The sequence below is a fragment of the Bactrocera dorsalis genome, chromosome 3 (genome assembly GCF_023373825.1).
Source record: "Bactrocera dorsalis isolate Fly_Bdor chromosome 3, ASM2337382v1, whole genome shotgun sequence".
Taxonomy (NCBI): domain Eukaryota; kingdom Metazoa; phylum Arthropoda; class Insecta; order Diptera; family Tephritidae; genus Bactrocera; species Bactrocera dorsalis.
Genome location: NC_064305.1, coordinates 13,889,848 through 13,909,767, shown reverse-complemented (window position 1 = coordinate 13,909,767; position 19,920 = coordinate 13,889,848). Strand labels below are relative to the sequence as shown.

Genomic DNA, 19,920 nt, shown 5'->3' with positions numbered 1-19,920 from the left:
TCACATTGGTTAAAGAACGTGTTGCCACAATCCGCACGAAAGCGAAGTTCTGCAACATATGCATCCACGGCCCGACGAAAGAGAAAGACAATGTGCAGGATGTCTCCTATAAACTCTTGGAGCGGACTTATGAGAGCTGCTTCCGCCACTATGTCAAAACCGTGCTTGTCGACTTTAACTCACCAAGTACTTGGCTGTCTCCGGAACGAAAAGCCACCAACCAGATCAATCATGTTGTGATAGACGGAAAACACGTCTCCAGTGTTTTAGACGTGCGTACGTTCCGAGGTCCAACGATTGACTCGGAAACATTAACGTTCAAAAACAACTTCAAGCTCGAAATCCAACGCAAAATAACTCTTTTCAACAAGTGCTACTTCGGACCGACTAGGCAATTGAGAAGTAAAGTCCTCCCCTGACGAACAAAGATTAAATTCTACAAGTAAATGATCATCCCCGTCTTATTATATGGTGGCTTCTCCTCGTTAATATGCAAACACAACACTTCTTCTTCCGCTTCCGCACACAATTTAGCCACAACTTTGCTGTGGTGAAAGCTGTCAGCCTTAATTCAATCCAATAAAAGTCAAATTTAAAACTCATTGAAATCATTTCCTATTTTTCTAAGCCATTCCTTCTTATTTCCTTTCTGCAAGCTTGTTAGCAAGAGCTTTTTTTCTCCAAGAGATTTTTTCCTCCAAGAGCACGCTGCTAAACTAGGCGAAATCAAAGGCGCCTAAACCACAAATGCCTGCACGTAGGCCACAAAAAAGCCTACACACACATACATCGGCACACGTGCTACCACAAATTTATGCACGGCTTGTTGTTGCTAACAGTAGGCTGGCTCGTTTGTATGCCACTGCGCAGCCACTCGGCCGCCAGCAAACGTCAAAGTCAAAGTCAGAGTCAAGCCAAGTCAATCGGAGAAAATCCTTTCGAATACTCAAGCAAAGCTGATTTTAAATTAAAAATACCAAACGAGTGTGAAAGGGGAATGATGCGAGTGAAAAATCATGTATACATATATACACGTATGTATGTATATGTGGATGTGTTGCTGAAAGGAAAAGTAAAAAGAGAAATGTAGGGTTAAGCGTGATAAAATATGCGTAAATGCTTAAGTGAAGAAGTGCCAAAGGATTTTGCGGCTTACTGTTGCTTGCTTGCCAAAATGTTAACGTACATATACTATATACATATATACTATGTGGCTGGTTAAAGGTATATTTTCGAAAGAGGACGTATTTAGTAGGTTTTCAAATGACATACATATATACATAAGTATGTACTTGTTTACTAAAGAGAATAATATGGCAAAAAACAAAACGAATATTTGGATGCCATTTCTAAAAGCTTACAATTTTTTCGTAAATTCAATTTAGGTAAAATTTAATAGTATGAATTCATAATATCGCCACCTAAAATGCAAAATAACGTAACAACACATTTTATTAGTTTACAGCCGACGGAAAAATGATATAATAGAAACCACTGACATTGAAACAAAATTTGAGTTTTGGTTATAAACTGGTTATATATTGGTTATAATACAGGTACACTCATATAGAAACAAAATTTGAGTTTTGGTTATAAAGTAGTTATATATTGGTTATAATACAGGTACACTCATTTAAAACAAAATTTGAGTTTCGGTTATAAAATGGTTATATATTGGTTATCATACAGGTACAAACATAGAGAAACCAAATTGAGTTTTGGTTATAAACTGGTTATATATCGGTTATCATACAGGTACACTCATATTGAGACAAAGTTTGAGTTTTGGTTATAAAGTAATTATATATTGGTTAACATACAGGTACAAACATATAAAAACAAAATTTGAGTTTTGGTCATAAACCGGTTATATATTGGTTATCATACAGGTACAATCATATAGAAAACAAATTTGAGTTTTGGTTATGAAATGGTTATATATTGGTTATCATACAGGTACACTCATATAAAACCAAAATTTTACTTTTGGTTATAAACTAGTTATATATTGGTTATCATACAGGTACACTCATATAGAAATAAAATTTAAGTTTTGATCATAAACTGGTTATATATTGGTTATCATACAGGTACAATCATTTATAAACCAAATTTGAGTTTTCGTTATAAACTGGTTATATATTGGTTATCATACAGGTACACTCATATAGAAACAAAATTTGAGTTTTGGTCATAAACTGGTTATCAGGTACTAGGTACAATCATATAGAAACAAAATATAAGTTTTGGTTATAAAATGGTTATATATTGGTTATCATACAGGTACACTCATATAAAAACAAAATTTGACTTTTGGTTATGAAATGGTTATATAGTGGTTATTATAACTGACAGCGATTTCCGATTTGTTTTTGATGATACGCAGTTTTGCAATAGATTTATATCCACTGAGTAGATTATAGCATACAAATGTCTTTATTGTGCCAAAATCCTTAGGCGTAACATATCAGACGTTTCCAGCTTAGCCGTTGTTACACGAAGGAACGTTCTTCCGAACTTGCCTTATAAGAATAAATACATAAAGAAGAAACGACACTGAATTAGTAGTTGCCACATTTTTTCTTAGAAAATTTAATTTACAAAACTTATCGGAGCACACAAAGTTTTATCAACGTCCGTCTAACCATTTCGGAATACCAGAAGACCATAAAAAATAAGTCGTCTGGGAGAGATACTTTCCACGCGAGTGGAAAACTGCTAGGGTGCTCCTCTCCTGAAGTCCCCTGATAAGATCAGGAACGATCCTCGTTCTTATCAGACATCAGTCTCCTTCCAGTGCTTGGAAAAGTGATTGAAAGAGTTACGGTGGTACGATTTCAGGAGCTAACGCGGGGTATATGATCGGATAGGCAGTATGGGTTCAGGGAAGGATGCAGTATAAAGGATGCATGATTTTATGTTCAGAATGTTGTTAGGGAGAATGTCAACAAATATGCCAAGGATATTTGGGGATATTTTTTGACTTCAAGAGGCATTTAACTACCTAAGCTGATATCGAGTGGTGCAACAAGCGGAGCCGCTTGGTTGTTCAGAAATTACACTTATGCGAAGCTATTTTTCGAATAGAAAGGCCTCTCTAGTCGGCATGAATGGGATGAATGGGAGTGGGAAAATCAGAGTGGATCGTGGCTGTCCGCAGGGTGCCATCTATGGTCCATATATTTGAAATCTCATGATGGACTCACTGCTTGGACAACTCAAGCCACTCTGTAAGTGTTGTGTGTATGGAATGATCTTCTACTTCTGGTTGAAAGTCTCTCGCGGTCTCAGTTAGAGCGGGAGGAGGGACAATTTTTATAAATGGGATTTAGAAGTGGGGATGGACATATTGATGGAAAAAGGAGGTGACAATGATGTTTAGGGGCTGATTGTCGCCGGTTCGTCCATCAATTGGTGATCGGGGTCCGCATCAGATATGTACGCAAGTCAAATATATCTGGGGTTGACCATAAGTGAATGAATGTGTTTCACTTCACACTTGGCGAATGTGAAAAAGCGACTGCAGGCAATTTTAGGCAAAGTATTTTCAGCCTGTGCCACTTATGGAGCCACAATATGGTGCGAAACAGCCAAGACGGTCTCGGGTTGACGAAAACTCCTCTCGAGGCAACGTTGCATGATGCTTGCAATAGCCTTACGAGTAACAGCCGGGTGACTTACGAGTACATCCGTAACGTTATGTTTGTTGAGAGTAGCCCAGATTCAGGTTTTGTCAGAGTCTGGATTTTTTTACTTACGAACCATAGGTCTCTGAATGATTTTTTTACATGAGAGACACCTATCTGATAGATCGGAGTGTTTCTGTGAGGCGCTGGTCGAGGATTGGGTGCATGTTATTGCTTAATGCATGATGTACTCGGACATTAGGGATCTATGCGTTTAGCTGGACGTTTAGATGTTGGCGTTGTGATCTCTACTAGTCTGAGTGCCGATCAGTTATGGTCGTTTGGCGTGAATCGTTTAGACGGCGAAGGCATTTAACTGGGTATTATTGTTAGATTCTTTTGGGAATGGTGGGTGCCTGTAATGTTCGTATAGAGTTCAACTCCAGATCACCAGTCCAGCACAGTATGGAAGCTCAACTGGTAGTAGTTTTGGGAACGAGACCTGACCGGAGTTTGAATTTTGGTACCACTAGGAGGAGGAGTCTGGAAGTTCGCTCCAACCAGTCCGGCCCCTCGAAGAGTATCGTGATGGTATGGTTAAACGCTAAAATATCGGGAAAATTTTTCTTGATCGGACCAGTGAAAGCTACACTACCATCCACACTGTGTGTTCAAAATCACGTTCTTGCCGGGAAACTATTTTATTTAACAAGCTAAGATCACGAAATTCGGCGCGAATTATTCTCTATGGCAACGATACACTCTACGAAAAAATTGTTAAGATCGAGCTACTATAACATATAGCTGCCATATAAACTAGTTTCTTGTGTGGAAAACTTTTTTATTTGACAAAATATCTTCACAAATGCTTTTCACTATCATTAATGATTTATCCGTAGCAAGGTAGATCTTAAAGAAGCAGAAGTCAAAATCAAAGGGATCTGCAAAACAAGAGCCGGGGCCCTATTACTAGTGCTAGAAAAGGGAAAGTCCACAAAGGCCAGCTTTTGTGAGACACTTAAGTCCACTCTGAAAGAGACTGCAACGGTAGCCGACCTTAAAACTAAGGTTACTATAGAAATCAGAGATCTCGACTCGCTGACAACAAAAGATGAAGTAGCAAGGGCTGTCAAAGAAGCGCTACAGGACCCCACCGAAGGCTTGGCGATTAACGTAACAGCTCCAAACACAATCTTATCTTTCACACATGTCTGGAAAAGTTTCCCTAAACATTAGTGATTCAAAAAACATAATTTCTCGGAAATAACCATAGTTGCTGTAATCAGCCACATATTCTTAATTAACCTAAAAATAGTTGATTGCACATTTTCCCATTTGAAGTGTGCAAAGAAATAGCATATCCTTAGCGACAGTCTTCTCATCTAAATATATACTATACATGTTAATATAAATATGCATGTTTGTATATGTGTATGTGTGCTTATCGCTTCCTCAACAAATATTTGTCCTCGCATGCTCTTTAATCGGAATTTCGTAATTGAATTGCTGATAGTGGGATTCGTGCCTCGGGCGAAGTACAACATACAATATGTTAATATACAAACTCATCTTTATTTAACTATATACTAACATATATATAAATAAAAATACAACAGTGTGCATGTGTGCGTGTGTAGCCAGGAATGTTCCACATCAAACTGACAAGCAATTTTTGTATGTTCGCCGACAGCTGTGCAAGTTCATTAACACCGGATTCATGTTTCGGGCACAGAACAGCGGAGAAATTCCAACGACATCATAATGGAGTTTTGCGAGATTTGCGCTTTATTTGCACCAGCGTGTGGAAGGACATGCGGATATATGCATACATACTATATGTAATATAAATAAAATTTATATATATTAAAGCAAGTATGTCCACAACTATATTCATTAAAGTTTATACACATGTATATATACACATAACTATGTACTTTGGACAATCCATGTTATTTACACTTTGCGGTCAAGTTTACGTTGATCAAATTATTTTATTTGCACTTTGTGTGTGTGGTAACTGTGTGTATGTGCTTTCATCAATATTGTACTGAAGTTTATGAGAAATAATACTCATATGCATATAAAGTGTTTAAGAAATTATGTATGGTATAGAGCCTAAAAGCATTTTCGGTTTGCTGGCATGTGGAAAAACGAATTTTGTTAGGTGATTTCTGATCAAGAACTTTTTTTGTTTCCATAAAATATTTCCAATTTTCCTAAAATCCCAATGTATGGTATATACATTTATATATATATACATATGTTGATATATGTGCGATATACATATATGCATACATAAGTTTATATAGCATAAGATATTATGAAAACATCGTTATCTTCATTTTGGTCGGTCAGCAGCTATAAACTTGTGTGCTCCAGTATAGAAGATTCCAGCAAATAGAGCGGTTTCTTGATGAGAAAAGTAGGTATGCATAATTTTAGATCGATATCTCAAAACCGTATATACCAAGGAAAAGACAGACGTACATGGCGCTTATTATTTACATAAAGACTTTAAAAGATCTCGTAGGTTTCCCCCCGAGTATTACAAAGCTTATTATACCCAGTTCAAGGTACGAAAAGTATACTAGGTCTAAGTGCTGGTGTAATGCATTTTGAGTCTTACCACCTTTTTAAAGAAAAAGCAGAGAAACTTCAAATATAATGAGGAATGTTTATTGTCATTGAAAAGAACATACTTTGCCATATATTTGTTGAAGATTATCTAATTGAAATGTCGGCAGCAACTACGTCTCTGATGATCTATTCATTGAGTCCATTTTTCGCTGATTTCTTCAAGCACTTCAAATCATAACTGATAGGCTTGATATTTTGCTCCAAGGTCTGAATCGAAACAGGATAGTCGGCGTAGACTTCAGACTTAACATATTCTCACAGAAAAACGTTAGACGGTGTGATATCATGCGATCTTGGTGGCCAATCGACCGGCCTAATTTGTGAAACTTTCTGTTCAGCACAGTGATCTCTAAATAAATCCATTGATTGCCACGACGCCGTCTTGTTGGAAAAAAATGTGCCAAGACCACGAGCTTCAATTCCAGGCACCAAATAGTCGGTTAGCATGCCGCGATAACGGTCGCCATTGACGATTACGTTCTCACCGGCTTCATTTTTGAAGAAAGATGGATAGATGATTCCATTGGCCTGCAAAGCACACCAAACCGTTGATTTTTCTGGATAAAATGGGAGCTGTTGAATCTCTTCAGGTTGCTCATTGCCCTAAAACTGACAAATTTTGATTGTTTACATACTCATTGATCCAAAAATGGCAACCATCGCTGAACAAAATTTGGGTCGAAAATGACGAAACTTCTTTTCAAGAACCATAGAGCGAGGCAAAGTCATCATAGGCATGATTGGCTGCAGTACTTGCTCAAGCTGTATTTTACAGATTTCGACGTGAAATGCGCAAAGTCATTCCATATGTATTTCAGTCCGAGTTACTGCAAACGGCGCCGAATCGACTATACGCGGTCTTCGTGTTCACTCTCAACTACGGGTGCTATATTTTTTTTCACTGCGTGCTGAACGTGGTCTATTCGTTCGAATATTATCCAATTATGAATGCTGGATCTCAAGGTGGATGATGGTGTTGAGAATTGTAGGCTGATTACCTTGACTCCGTACTCATATAAATTATTAAAAATTATGCTTTGGGTACTCAGGTTCTCTTATAATGAATTGGTCCAACAGTGAGCAATCCCTGTAATCCGCTAAACCTAACCTACTTCCAACTCAAGACTCTCCCACGGAACCACCAGGTAAGGTTTTCATGAGAGTGACAAGACATGTTACGTCTTTTTGTATAGCGCGGACGTATTGGCGCCTATTCTGCTGTAGCTGTCTCAATATTGTCGTGATTGCCGCTACGCGAACAGTTTTCCAATTCTCAGAGAACTGACACATAAGTGCAGTCAAACTTTCTCAGAGTCTTCTATTGATTCCGTCGAACAATACGGACTGACGTCATTTTGAAATTTGTATAGATAGCCTCTGAAGCAACCATGCCCGCTTAATATTTGGGTCAGCTGGAAATCCAGGTCTCAATGTTGTCTCTTTATTTACATATGGATGTCAGGGTTAAGTCTCAGGGTTCAGCGTCCTTTAGTTGAGGTTTGCCTCCGCTGTTGTCCTATAGTTATGCTCTTCTTTCTCTCTTCTCTCTTTTGTATTTCTGTAGTTGGCGCTGAGAGCTCATATAATCTCGTGAACTCGTTTCCCTGGATGCCTAGTAACTAGTTAGTACTTCAGCTGCTACGCTGGAAATATAATAGTTCATAAAGCACTTGTTACCCTTATTGTTGTGAGTCTATGCACTGCATCACTGCATTTATTGGTTTGGCATACGCTTTTATCTTTAGTGCCTGTATCCGTACTGGAGCTGAAAGTCGGCGGCTAGATCGCACAGAGCCTTCTTTTACCATCATTCTTGATAAGGCATTATAAATCTTATTTGCTTATCTGAAACCGGCCGATTAGTTGCTAAGGTTAGAATTAAAGTGGCATCATGCTCATCGGCTAATTTTCGTAACGAATCAGTAACACACAGCTGTTTAGCTAAGCTTTGGACTTAGTCATAGCACTTTGTAGTTTTTTTTCGATCAACATCATTTTTTAATAATTTAATTTCGTAAAAATATTGCCTACCTTTAGGGAGATCATACAGAATACAATTGATGGTGTTAAGACCATAATCAATAATTATTTGTCATTACATTTAGTTAATAAAGTTACAAAATTCGTGTTGGAATGCTAAATGTTTCACAAAAGTAAAGCCTTTGCAGGAAATCAACACAAGCAACGTATATTTAATGCCACCTAAAGGTATGCTACAACGCTAGTTGCGCACATTTATGCTTGATTGTATGCAAACGCATAGGCTTTGCCACTTTAACTACATTTGAAAATGGCATGCAAAATGCCTGTAAGCATTAATTTTCATATCAAATTAAAATTTAATTACCTTAATGGAGTGCTGTGATTTAAGTGCCATGCGAATGGTCAGAACTTTTAAGTTAACTGACTGTTGCGGCATGCAAATATATTTATGACGAAAATGCACTTTAATAGAAAATTATGTGCGGAAAATAGGTATGTGCTCGGAAATGCTACTAGGCGATGATACAAAGGGTCAGAAACTGTTTGAGAAAGTACTCAAATATGCGGAGAAGATAATTTAGGTAAAAAGTAGGGACGTTAATTTAATTAAAAAACTTATAGAATAATTAAGTTTGTGGTATTTCAATTAGAAAGTGAGATTTACTCACAATTTCTTTGGCTGCTTGTTAAACTAGCTTAAGTTGACTTAAGCTAAAGCAAGTAACGGGTGATTTTTTTGAGGTTAGGATTTTCATGCATTAGTATTTGACAGATCACGTGGGATTTCAGACATGGTGTCAAAGAGAAAGATGCTCAGTATGCTTTGACATTTCATCATGAATAGACTTACTAACGAGCAACGCTTGCAAATCATTGAATTTTATTACCAAAATCAGTGTTCGGTTCGAAAATTTTTTATCGACAAATTTTGTTCAGCGATGAGGCTCATTTCTGGTTGAATGGCTACGTAAATAAGCAAAATTGCCGCATTTGGGGTGAAGAGCAACCAGAAGCCGTTCAAGAACTGCCCATGCATCCCGAAAAATGCACTGTTTGGTGTGGTTTGTACGCTGGTGGAATCATTGGACCGTATTTTTTCAAAGATGCTGTTGGACGCAACGTTACGGTGAATGGCGATCGCTATCGTTCGATGCTAACAAACTTTTTGTTGCCAAAAATGGAAGAACTGAACTTGGTTGACATGTGGTTTCAACAAGATGGCGCTACATGCCACACAGCTCGCGATTCTATGGCCATTTTGAGGGAAAACTTCGGACAACAATTCATCTCAAGAAATGGACCCGTAAGTTGGCCACCAAGATCATGCGATTTAACGCCTTTAGACTATTTTTTGTGGGGCTACGTCAAGTCTAAAGTCTACAGAAATAAGCCAGCAACTATTCCAGCTTTGGAAGACAACATTTCCGAAGAAATTCGGGCTATTCCGGCCGAAATGCTCGAAAAAGTTGCCCAAAATTGGACTTTCCGAATGGACCACCTAAGACGCAGCCGCGGTCAACATTTAAATGAAATTATCTTCAAAAAGTAAATGTCATGAACCAATCTAACGTTTCAAATAAAGAACCGATGAGATTTTGCAAATTTTATGCGTTTTTTTTTAAAAAAAAGTTATCAAGCTCTTAAAAAATCACCCTTTATTTTGATTTTAAACAAAAATCTAGGCAAGTTATTCAACTATATTTTATGGTAAATCAAGTGCTTCGGTGTCTTAGTACTTCTAAGCTAAGACACAAACCGATGTCTCAGTACTTCTAAGCTAAGACACACACCTAAAGTCACAAGTACGATATGCTGCATACAGTGATTAAACTTGTTCGCTAGAGTTTAACTCAACTTATGCTATTTTCATATATTTTCAAATACAATATTAAGCATAAATCAAAATTGAAATCTTATATTGAAAAGTGAGCAAACAAATATTTGTGTGATTTGAAAAATATAAATTGGATTCAACAATCAAGTTGTAATATAATACATATCAATATGTCAAAATAAAAATTTTATATGTAACTTTAAGAAATTATTACTACTTCATTTGCAATGGCATGTGCCAATAAATAAAACGAAATTTATTTGGATTTTGATTTGATTTTGATTTGATTTCTTTAACAATAGCTTCTTCATTACTTTTCATTACACTTCAATCCATTTTACTGACTTGTAACGCTATATTTTGAAACTAACTGTTTCATTAATTTTTAACAAGCAATTTCGAAATTTCTTTTACTTACAGTTACCTATGAATGTATGAATAACTGTCTCAAATATTGAGCTGGGAATGTATTTTGCAATTGCGCATTTGAAGGTAAGCGACCAGAGATCGATTTACATCCTTTTTTTTACTTCAGCAGCAGCAAAAGTTCAAAATTTAATGGAAATTTGAAAGAAACAAGAAAACTTCTAATTTTCGTTTCTAAGCAAAAAGAAGAGAAAGCGCTAACTTCAGTTGCATAGAAGCTAGAATACGCTTCACAAATATAGAAAAATTCTTATAAGAACTTTAGTTTTACAGCTTAAGTGGCAGCTATATGACAGGTTCATCCGACTGGACCAATTTCTTCGAGGACTTACCTTGGCAAATAATCCGTAACAAATTCTGAGAAGATATCTTTTCAGGTGAGAAAGTTTCCCATACTAGGTCATGATTGGGTTCGTTCAGTTTGTATGGCTGCTGTATAGTAGAGACATCCGATCAGAACAATTTTTCGGAGATTGCATTATTTTTTTAGACAATAATCTATGACAATTTTCTTGAAAACATCTCGTGAAAAAAAAAACAATTCGTGGTCCGATATTGGCGGTTGCGACAAATGAACAACTTCAACAAACAGCGCTCATTAGAATGTGTGGTACTCTAAGGTCCACACAACCATGGTACTTGAAGGCATTCTGCTTACATATAGTGCCTGAAGATATTGCCGAGGGGGTGTGTGTTCGCAGAATTTTCTATCAGACTCTGAGAATTTGGGTTTCTTAATGAACATGTCTCTGAAAATTTGGAGATCTAATCACACTTTTCTCCATATAGTATCTTTTGAAGCGTGGAGCCGCCAAACCAAACTCAGGCAACGTTTTTTCGATCCACATGCCTTGTGAAAAGTCTTTACGGCTGGGCTAAAGTTTTGGGTGTAGGTTGGTAGAGGGTAAGAGTATCAGGAACTCTATAGCTCCTTTAGACAAGTGATTATTCACTTTGATAGTAGGCCGGCAATACTAGCTTTGAGCTAATCATCCATCTGTTTAAGGCTGGTTACCTAATATCTAAACCCGTTAATAATGGTATCGAGTCACTTGAAGATAAAACTAGTTTGAGTGCCCGGCCACAGCGGAATCTTAGGTAAAACTGCCGAGCAAGTGGTAAGGTAAGACAGCCACGTCTTGCTATTGGATAGCTGGGCAGCGCTGGGCTACCATCTGTTTACGCGATGTTGCGATATATTTTGGCCCACGATCGATCGAGAGAGATCCCTTTAATACTATTCTCTGAGAAAGACAAGCCTTTTCGTATTTGATTCTGGCAGACCATTAGGTTTACCATTTTATCTTGGAAAGATATACAATCCAACAACGAGTGGAAATTATTAAAATTTATTACCAAAATTCGAAGTCACTGGTCTCAACTTTAAAGGTTTACTTGTTATATCACAACTCACTGTTCATGTCGTTATTTAATAGCTTTTAAATCACTTCGCACTTCGGAGTTTCGTATTTAATATTCACAGCTATTAACAAAAAATTACTCAAATTAACCGAAAAGCAACTGAGATGAATCAATAAAAGCATAATTGATCAGCCATAAAGTCACAGGACAATACTTTAACGGCCGCAATGCAGTTTTATACCCTCAACAGGATACATTAAGTTTGTCACGAAGTTTGTAGCACCCAGAGGGAAACGTCGGTCAACCCATAAAACATATATATATGCATATAATTGATCAGTGTGACGAGCTGAGTCGTTTTTGAAAGGTCCGACTAACTTTCTCTCTCATATACTTTGCAAACATTTTTTTTCACTCCTAAAATCTGCTTACTACTGTGATCAAATTGAAAGGTGAATGATCAAATTGCTAGCATATAGCTACCATACAAGCTGAAAGTTAGAAATCAAGTCAAAACTCCATATTTCTGAAGGGTATTCTAGCTGCTGTGCAACCAAAGTTATTTTAATGTAATAAAAATATTTTTTCAAAAGTTAAATATTTGTAAATTCGCATTTTTTCCACATTTTTTTTTACACATTTTTTCGGCATTCCATCTGCCCTAATCAAATGTTAATTTTGTCAAATTCGCCTCTGAATGATTGCATAATATGCAGCATCGAATTTGTGTGGCTCAATAGAGCAATTTTCGGTGATATGTATTTTGGATTCGCATGGCCAGCTGCCTGTTTGCAAAAAAAGCACAAATTTTATAAAAAGTGCGTCATTACTATTCCGTTAAGTAAATAGTGCCCCAACCAGTTGATTGCATTTCAATTATTCATTTGATTGAATGAGAACGCCGACAGCTGTCACGCTGTTGCCTAGAAATATTTTTTGTTTTTTTATTGTTTTTTTTTTCTTTTTTTTGCAATAAAAACGAACCTCAAATCTAACCACAAAATTACCATAAGTGAATAATGCGTTTAAATAACAAGTAAGGCAGGGCTAAGTTCGAGTGCAACTGAACGTTTTGTACTTTTACAGCTTGCCAGTTTCCAGTTTCAAAGGCAGGTGAAGGTGAAGGTGCCAACCGTCAACAAGAGGATCGGAATCCAAGCAATTATATATACAGATGAGCTTCCCTAACTCGAATCACCATAATCCATAAAAAACCTTCGGGTTATGGAAGGATATTTGTATGAAATTTGACTTTTGTTGCCAAATAAGGAGTTTGCTGCTTTGGTTCCGAGTTCGCGCATGAGCTGTGGCTGAAGCTAGTTAGCGGTTTCAGTTCACTTCAAAATCTTCATGTCTTTGCTTTATCCGCTCTCAATTCCGCGACCCTGTCATACTTTCAGTTTGACTGCGCTTCTGTCTCATGCATAAGCATCCGCTCAGTGGGGTTTGCTCTGTGATTTTGTCCCCATTTCTTTGCCGTTTTATTTTTCTACATTTACTACATACCAAACGGATGTTCCGGATCTTTGTCATCTTTGCTTTGGCTCTGCTCTTCTGGGCTGACTGCACTCCGTTAAGGAAGAGCTGTTACTTGCGTTGGACATCATCCAAAAACTTAGTTGGGTTCGCGCGTCATTCTATCTACTCACATTACGATGAAGAATATATGGATAGGGGCTGAAGATGAGGCGCTGTGAGCTTTTTTATGAGTAGATTGAATATAGGATGGAATGTAAGTAAGAGGGGAGCTTTCTCTAAGGAGCTCTCCGTCAATCTTAGCTTTAGACTACTGGACCACTGTAGTGTTCCGGCAAAGTTTCTGCTTTTAAAGTGGCCGTAGTGGAACTGCTACGAAATGCAAGCTCTTTCAGGGAGCTCTGCATTCACTCAGACAGCAGAGCGGCAAAACTAGCTAAGTGCACAGTTAAAGCCAGTCAAAGAGTGTCTGTTATCACTAGAACACCTTAAATTCCTTTATAAACAGACTCAATTGGCTGGCTGGACACAGCGGCATCACGAGAGGACGCCATTCCCCGATCGCAACTAAATGGTATCGATTTAGGTCTACTTTAGTGTCTTGCGTGCTAGAAATAGAACAATGGTTCTCGTGTGTCCTTAGCAGGTCCTTAGCAAAATTCATCTTGCCACAATAGTTCGTGTTCTTACCGGACATTGTTCAGTAGGAATTCATGCCTTAAGGCAAGAAATGTTGTCGGACGCCAGTGTCAAAGTTGTATGAAGGAGAGTGAGGTTGAAACATTCAGGCACTTTTTTCTCTATTGTCCAACCTCTGAAAGATTGAAGCTGAGACATCTTGGTAGTCTTATCTTCGACGAACCAAAAGACTTAGCCGTATTAACAAAATTGTGACAGACTCAAAGCGCTTTGTCGAGTTGTAAGGGTTTTATGATCTATTATATAGTAGTTTTAGGCAATCCAACGGACCGGCGTTCTAAGTCGTCGAAGTACATAACATCTCTGTTAGATCGACCTCTTAGCCTAACCTAACACTAACCGAGTTTGTTTCATAATTTCTACTCAATATGTTTTCATTAATTAAGCACTAATTGAACCACTAGAAACTTAGATCAGTAACTGATAGCTATCTGCTGCTATAATTACTAAGATTTTGGACCATTTTCTCAATGTCTGCTTAGCAGCCATCTGACAGTTAAGCGCTGTTTAAAACAGTCTTATTAACCGAACGAATGAGTCCTGCTTACGTTATGGTATTTAAAGCTTCAGGCTTTGGTTAATGAAGTTACACATTTACTTTGAACTCACATGCTATATGTATATTGATACAGTTACACGAAAACACTGACTCACTGCCACTTTTATAATTAACTCACTCTATAATACTGATTTCGCCTAGTCTGAGTTGATTACATGCTCATTTATTAATACAAATGAGCTTAATAAACATGCGAACCAAAAATTAGTAATTGTGGTTATAAGCTTGTTGGCACAGTGATGGCGAAAAATATTAGTCGTCGCTTATAAAAAGCTTGACTGACGTTACAGCAGCCTATAAGCACAGAATAAAGGCCCTAAGATCAATGTTTCCAAATAGGGATCACATCGCCTCAAAAGCACCTAGCTGTATATTGCAATTTATCAATATGCTGGAGCTAAGTGAGTCGTTGTGACTCAATTAATTATCTTATCTAATCTAAGTGTTAATTCGATGACATGAGGTCCTTAAGAAACCTAACTCATTTTGAAAAGCTTCCTTTGTGTAAAAAAACCTCAAACTATTAGCTGCTAATTAGGTTAATAGCTTCGGCGGGATTACATCCAATTACAAGGGATCATTCCATCATCATTTAATAAAATGACAAAACTAGCTCTATGTGTTGGACAATTTTTGACTCCAATTTGTAATCAGAACACCTCAAATACCATACTCCATAGAGACCTCTAAGCACATCAATCGCGTTATTCTTCAGGTTCGCTGAGTAGTGTAATCTGTGGTTCGTTTTGAAAAATTTTGGTTACTCTATTTTCCTTAACCGATCTCCAGTAAGAAACCCAAAAAATTCTCTCTGCCTAAAATTAACAAAAAATCCCATAAAAAAAATATTATTAGAATTGATGAGACTTCGCCAGATCCGTAGAGACTTGCCATACAAAAGTCGGTTATTGTGTTTTCTTATTATAGCGGCAGAATTCCGAGTTGACAGCCATTGACCATATAAAAAGTCCGGATCCGTTCCGCTTACGAAGACCCGGCCGTCTTAAAACTCTAAATGAAATGTTTAAGCCCTTTCGCAGAAATCTTCCTCAAAGTATCTAGAAACAGAGTTTCGAGAAAAATTCGTTCAAAGTTTTCGGTGCTGATTACTTTAAAATAGAAACATCCTAAAAATATGCTCATATCTACGAAGCTATTCGCCGCAGCAAGCTCAAATGTTCGGCGAATATTCTCAAATTTACTCGCAAGTGACAGATATTCGATATGAGTGTATGTACCAAAAATCGTTCAAAAATCGATTCACAAGGAGATATAACTTTCTAAGTAAATCTTTTCTCTATCTCTCTTCCTCTCTCCCCTTCGCTTTGGCACTCCTTCTCTTCCTTCTATAATGTTATTTCTCCTTCCTTCTCTCCTCTATCGCTCTTTCTCTCTATCACTTTTCAGTCTATTACTTTTCTCTCTATCACTTTTCTCTCTTTCACTTTTCTCTCTATCACTTTTCTCTCTATCGCTCTTCCTCTCCTTTGCTCTTTCTATTTCTTACTATCTCTCTTTCGCTATCGCTTATTCTATCACTTTTCTCTCTTTCACTTTTCTCTCTATCACTTTTCTCTCTATCGCTCTTCCACACCTTTGCTCTCTCTATTTTTTACTATCTCTCTCCCTCTTTCGCTATGGCTTATTCTCTCTCTCTTTCTCACCTTTCATTCTATGGCTCTTTCTCTCCTTTGCTATCACTATTTCTTACTATCTCTCTCTTTTTTGCTATCGCTTATTCTCTCTCTCTTTCTCTTCTTCGCTAACTCTCTATTACTCTCTCCCTGCTTCTTTTCTTTTATTACTCGTTTCTTTTCTTCGACATCTCTCTTTCTCTCCTTTGCCATCGTTATTTATTTCTCTTTTTCTCTCTCCTTTGCTGTTGCTATTTCCCTCTCTCCTTCGTTATCGACTGCTAACATGGTTCATAATAACTGATCTATCTTTTTAGTTTTCTAAACTCACCGAAGGCAAATAATTTTTAGTTATTTGTAGAGTGCCAATTTCCTTTGCCACCAGTGTTTATACGCAATAATTGCGGAAAGCAGCCTCCAGTGCGTATACAAGCAGTTAGCGGGCATATGTTTGCATTCACACAATAATTTAATAATTATAGCATATCCTTTTGCGCATTTAACTGTTTCCTCTCTCTCCGCAAAATGCTGTCTGGCTGCGGGTAAAGCACACTTCCTGACTGTCTATCTGCCTTACGCAATAAGCAAACTGCAATGAAAATTAATATGAAATTATAATTAAGAGAAATATAAATGCGATTTAGGCAATTGTTTAAATGCCACGTTATGCGCCTAAAAGGCCTGCAGGTCCATGTAAGGAAACACATATATACTAGTATGTGAACCCCTGCCTATATAAAATATATATCATACTCATCCAACTAACTATGGCTTAGTGTATGTGTAAAGTGTTTATAGCGCGTTGTGTGTCTCTGTATGTGTGTGAGTGCTCTAATTGCGCCTAAAAGCACATTTCATTTTCATTTAGTTGGCCGCCGAGCGCCTAAAAAGCAAAGAATTCAGCTCGATTACACGCGACCACAATGCAAAGTGAATAAAGCTCTGCATGTGTGTGTGTATGTGTGTATGTGTGGGTTGCATTCATGTCTGCTTGCTTGCATCAAATACATTCTATTATGCCGTTATCCTAGTAGTTAGTCCATGTTTTAATGTTAATGCTTTTATGCAGTGCCAATTGAGCGCTTGCACAGTCTGAATTGCCGCTTCGAAATGCATTTGATTGCTCTTACAGTCGCCCACACGCACACATTGACGTCGCTTAATGGCATGCGTAGTTGCAAAGGATAATGTAAAATGGCCAACGCCCAAAAGTATGCAACTCGTGTGTGTGGTTGTTTTTGGAAAGCAATACTTTTAATGAGCTAATGCTAATCGAGTTGTCTGCACCGAATTATTTTTCGTTTGTAGCGCTCTCTTTTACAAGCACACATATATACATCTACCTAGTAAGGCATTTTATTTGCGCTTTGAGTAAATCGAAATTAAATTTTTAAATTAAATGCTGTTTTTTTTATAAATTGGCTGGGATTTGTTTGTGGATACAGTACACAAAGGTGATAATTTACTGGAGGAATTTGTTTTTTTATGCTAGAGGTTCTATAAAGAAAGAGAATAGAAAAAATATTGTGTCGAGATAGGTCTTGTAGGTAGCAGATTTTGTTTTAAAGGATACTCCTATTCGAGGCTCCCTACTTTTTCAATAAAAAACAGAGAAACTTCAATTTTAATGAGGATTGTTTGTTGCCATTTGAAAGAACATCATTTGGTATTTATTTCTTGAAAATTATCTCTTTCAAATGTCTTTCGTGGCTCCGCCTCAGATGGTCTATCCGTCCCCTTTCGAGCATTTCGACTGGCAACTGGTGGTTGACACCGTGAAGTTTTTCTCCAAACCTGAACCAAAGCGGGATTGTCCGCATAGACTTTAAACTTTACATGTCCACACAGGAAAAAGTCTAAGAGTGTGATATCACACGATCTTTGCGACCAATAACCCGCCCCAAAACGTGAAATTATTTGCTCATCGAAGCGTTTCCTCAATAAATCCATTGGTTGATGCGATGTGCGGGCAGTAACCAAATCTTGTTGATAGCAAATATAGCCGAGATCACGAGCTTCAATTCTAAGCAACAAATAGTCGGTTGTCATGTCGATACCACTGACGATCCTCACCGGGATCATTTTTGAAGAAATATGGACCCATGATTTCACCGGCCCACAAACCACTCCAAAGCGTAGTTTTTGCTGGATGAAATGGCAGCTCTTGAATCTCTTCTGGTTGCTCTTTGACCCAAATGTGACAATTTTGCTTGATTACATTGGCCTCATCGCTGGAAAAAAGTTAGGTTCGAAAACATCGGATCTTCTTGGAACTTTTCAATAACGAAGTGATGTCACTTGGGAAAGACGAGCGGTGTCACCTCTTGAATAAGCTGTATTTTGTACGCTGTCAATTTAAGATCTCGACGTAAACTGCTGTAAAAAGTACCTATACTTGGATCACTCGTTGTATAAATACTATGTTTCTTGTTGTGATTACACCCTTTGTTAGAACAAACAGGCTTTTTTAAGTTGCTGTGACCTCCGTTTGGAAGACACTTGTAGCCGGAATGCGATTCTAATATCTAATTTTCCTGAAAAGACACCAAGTTTGCTCCATCCAGATATTCGTGCGATCTTGTTCACCTCACTCTTTACCCACTCTTCTTTGCATGGCAATTTTATAGGACTTCAAAAGTCTGTGATATTGAATAGCTGATGGCTTTTTTCGAGCTCGTTGCATTTCTCTCATTTCGAAACAACCAGCTCGTCCCTGCCATCGTCGTAACACTATGATATCCATCGTCAGTCGTCTCACTCAAGTAAAGTTCAGAGAAGTTTTTTCATCAACTTTAGGTATTACATCTCTGTTTCGATACCTGGCTTATTGATAAAGTAGTTAAGCTAACGTAAGGAAGCGAAGTTGTCGTATTTGGACTGGGAATATTTCTGAGAAGCTTCTCAGGGTATAATTTTTCATTCCTCACCTCAAAATCGGTCGCTTAAGTGCCGATTCAGTAGGTTCAATAGCTGCTACAGGTCGAGTTTGCCTTATCTTGTTGGAAAGTACTTGTTCGAACGATTCCAAAAAACTAAACCGCAACTGAGCGCCTAGGGTACCTAGTTTGAGTTAAACTACTTGTTGTTATAGTCGAGGTAAAAAGGTTTTGCTGACTCTAAATAATTAATTGGCGATATCAGCTTTACTGAAACGAACAAATTAAGCACTACCAGAACTCACAAGTCAGTTCCCACGACAGTCCGCTCTACGTAACCGGAACGGTCTCGGAGTTTTTATCTGGTCAAAGACTGTAAACTCGGCAGAATTCTGCCGCTACAACAATTACCCACGAGAACTTCAAATACTAAAGGCCATATTATTTTTAGCTAATGGGTAAGACTACAATATGAATATGAAGGCTTCACTTATATATATTTCCTTTTCTACATACATACACATATGCATTTATCGCTGAAAATTTAGTTTGATTCAAGGAATAACCGCTTTTCTGATCTTCTACTTCGACTTCCTACCTCCATGGTGTTGCTGGTGTGCCGCGACTTCGACTGCTTTGAGGATTACCCTCCAGGGCTTTAGTGGTAATGTTGTTGCGTGACTTTGGAAAAGTAAGGCTGTTCCACTTACATTTCCGGTGTCGATTTTCGAGCTGAGTTGGACATGGGTTTGTTTGTTCGTCAGTATACATGCCAACTGGTCCCTCAATTTTTGCGATATCAACCTGA

At 37.7% G+C, this 19,920-nt stretch overlaps 1 protein-coding gene across 1 annotated transcript in view; it reads left to right on the top strand.

Annotated features, from left to right (window-relative positions):
- LOC115066067 (uncharacterized) overlaps positions 1–19,920 on the top strand; it is a 317,628-nt gene that overhangs the window by 187,214 nt on the left and 110,494 nt on the right. The window contains exon 2 of the mRNA XM_049453919.1: positions 10,501–10,572. The gene's annotated coding sequence lies outside the window, so the exon portion shown is untranslated. The remainder of the gene's footprint in view (positions 1–10,500; positions 10,573–19,920) is intronic.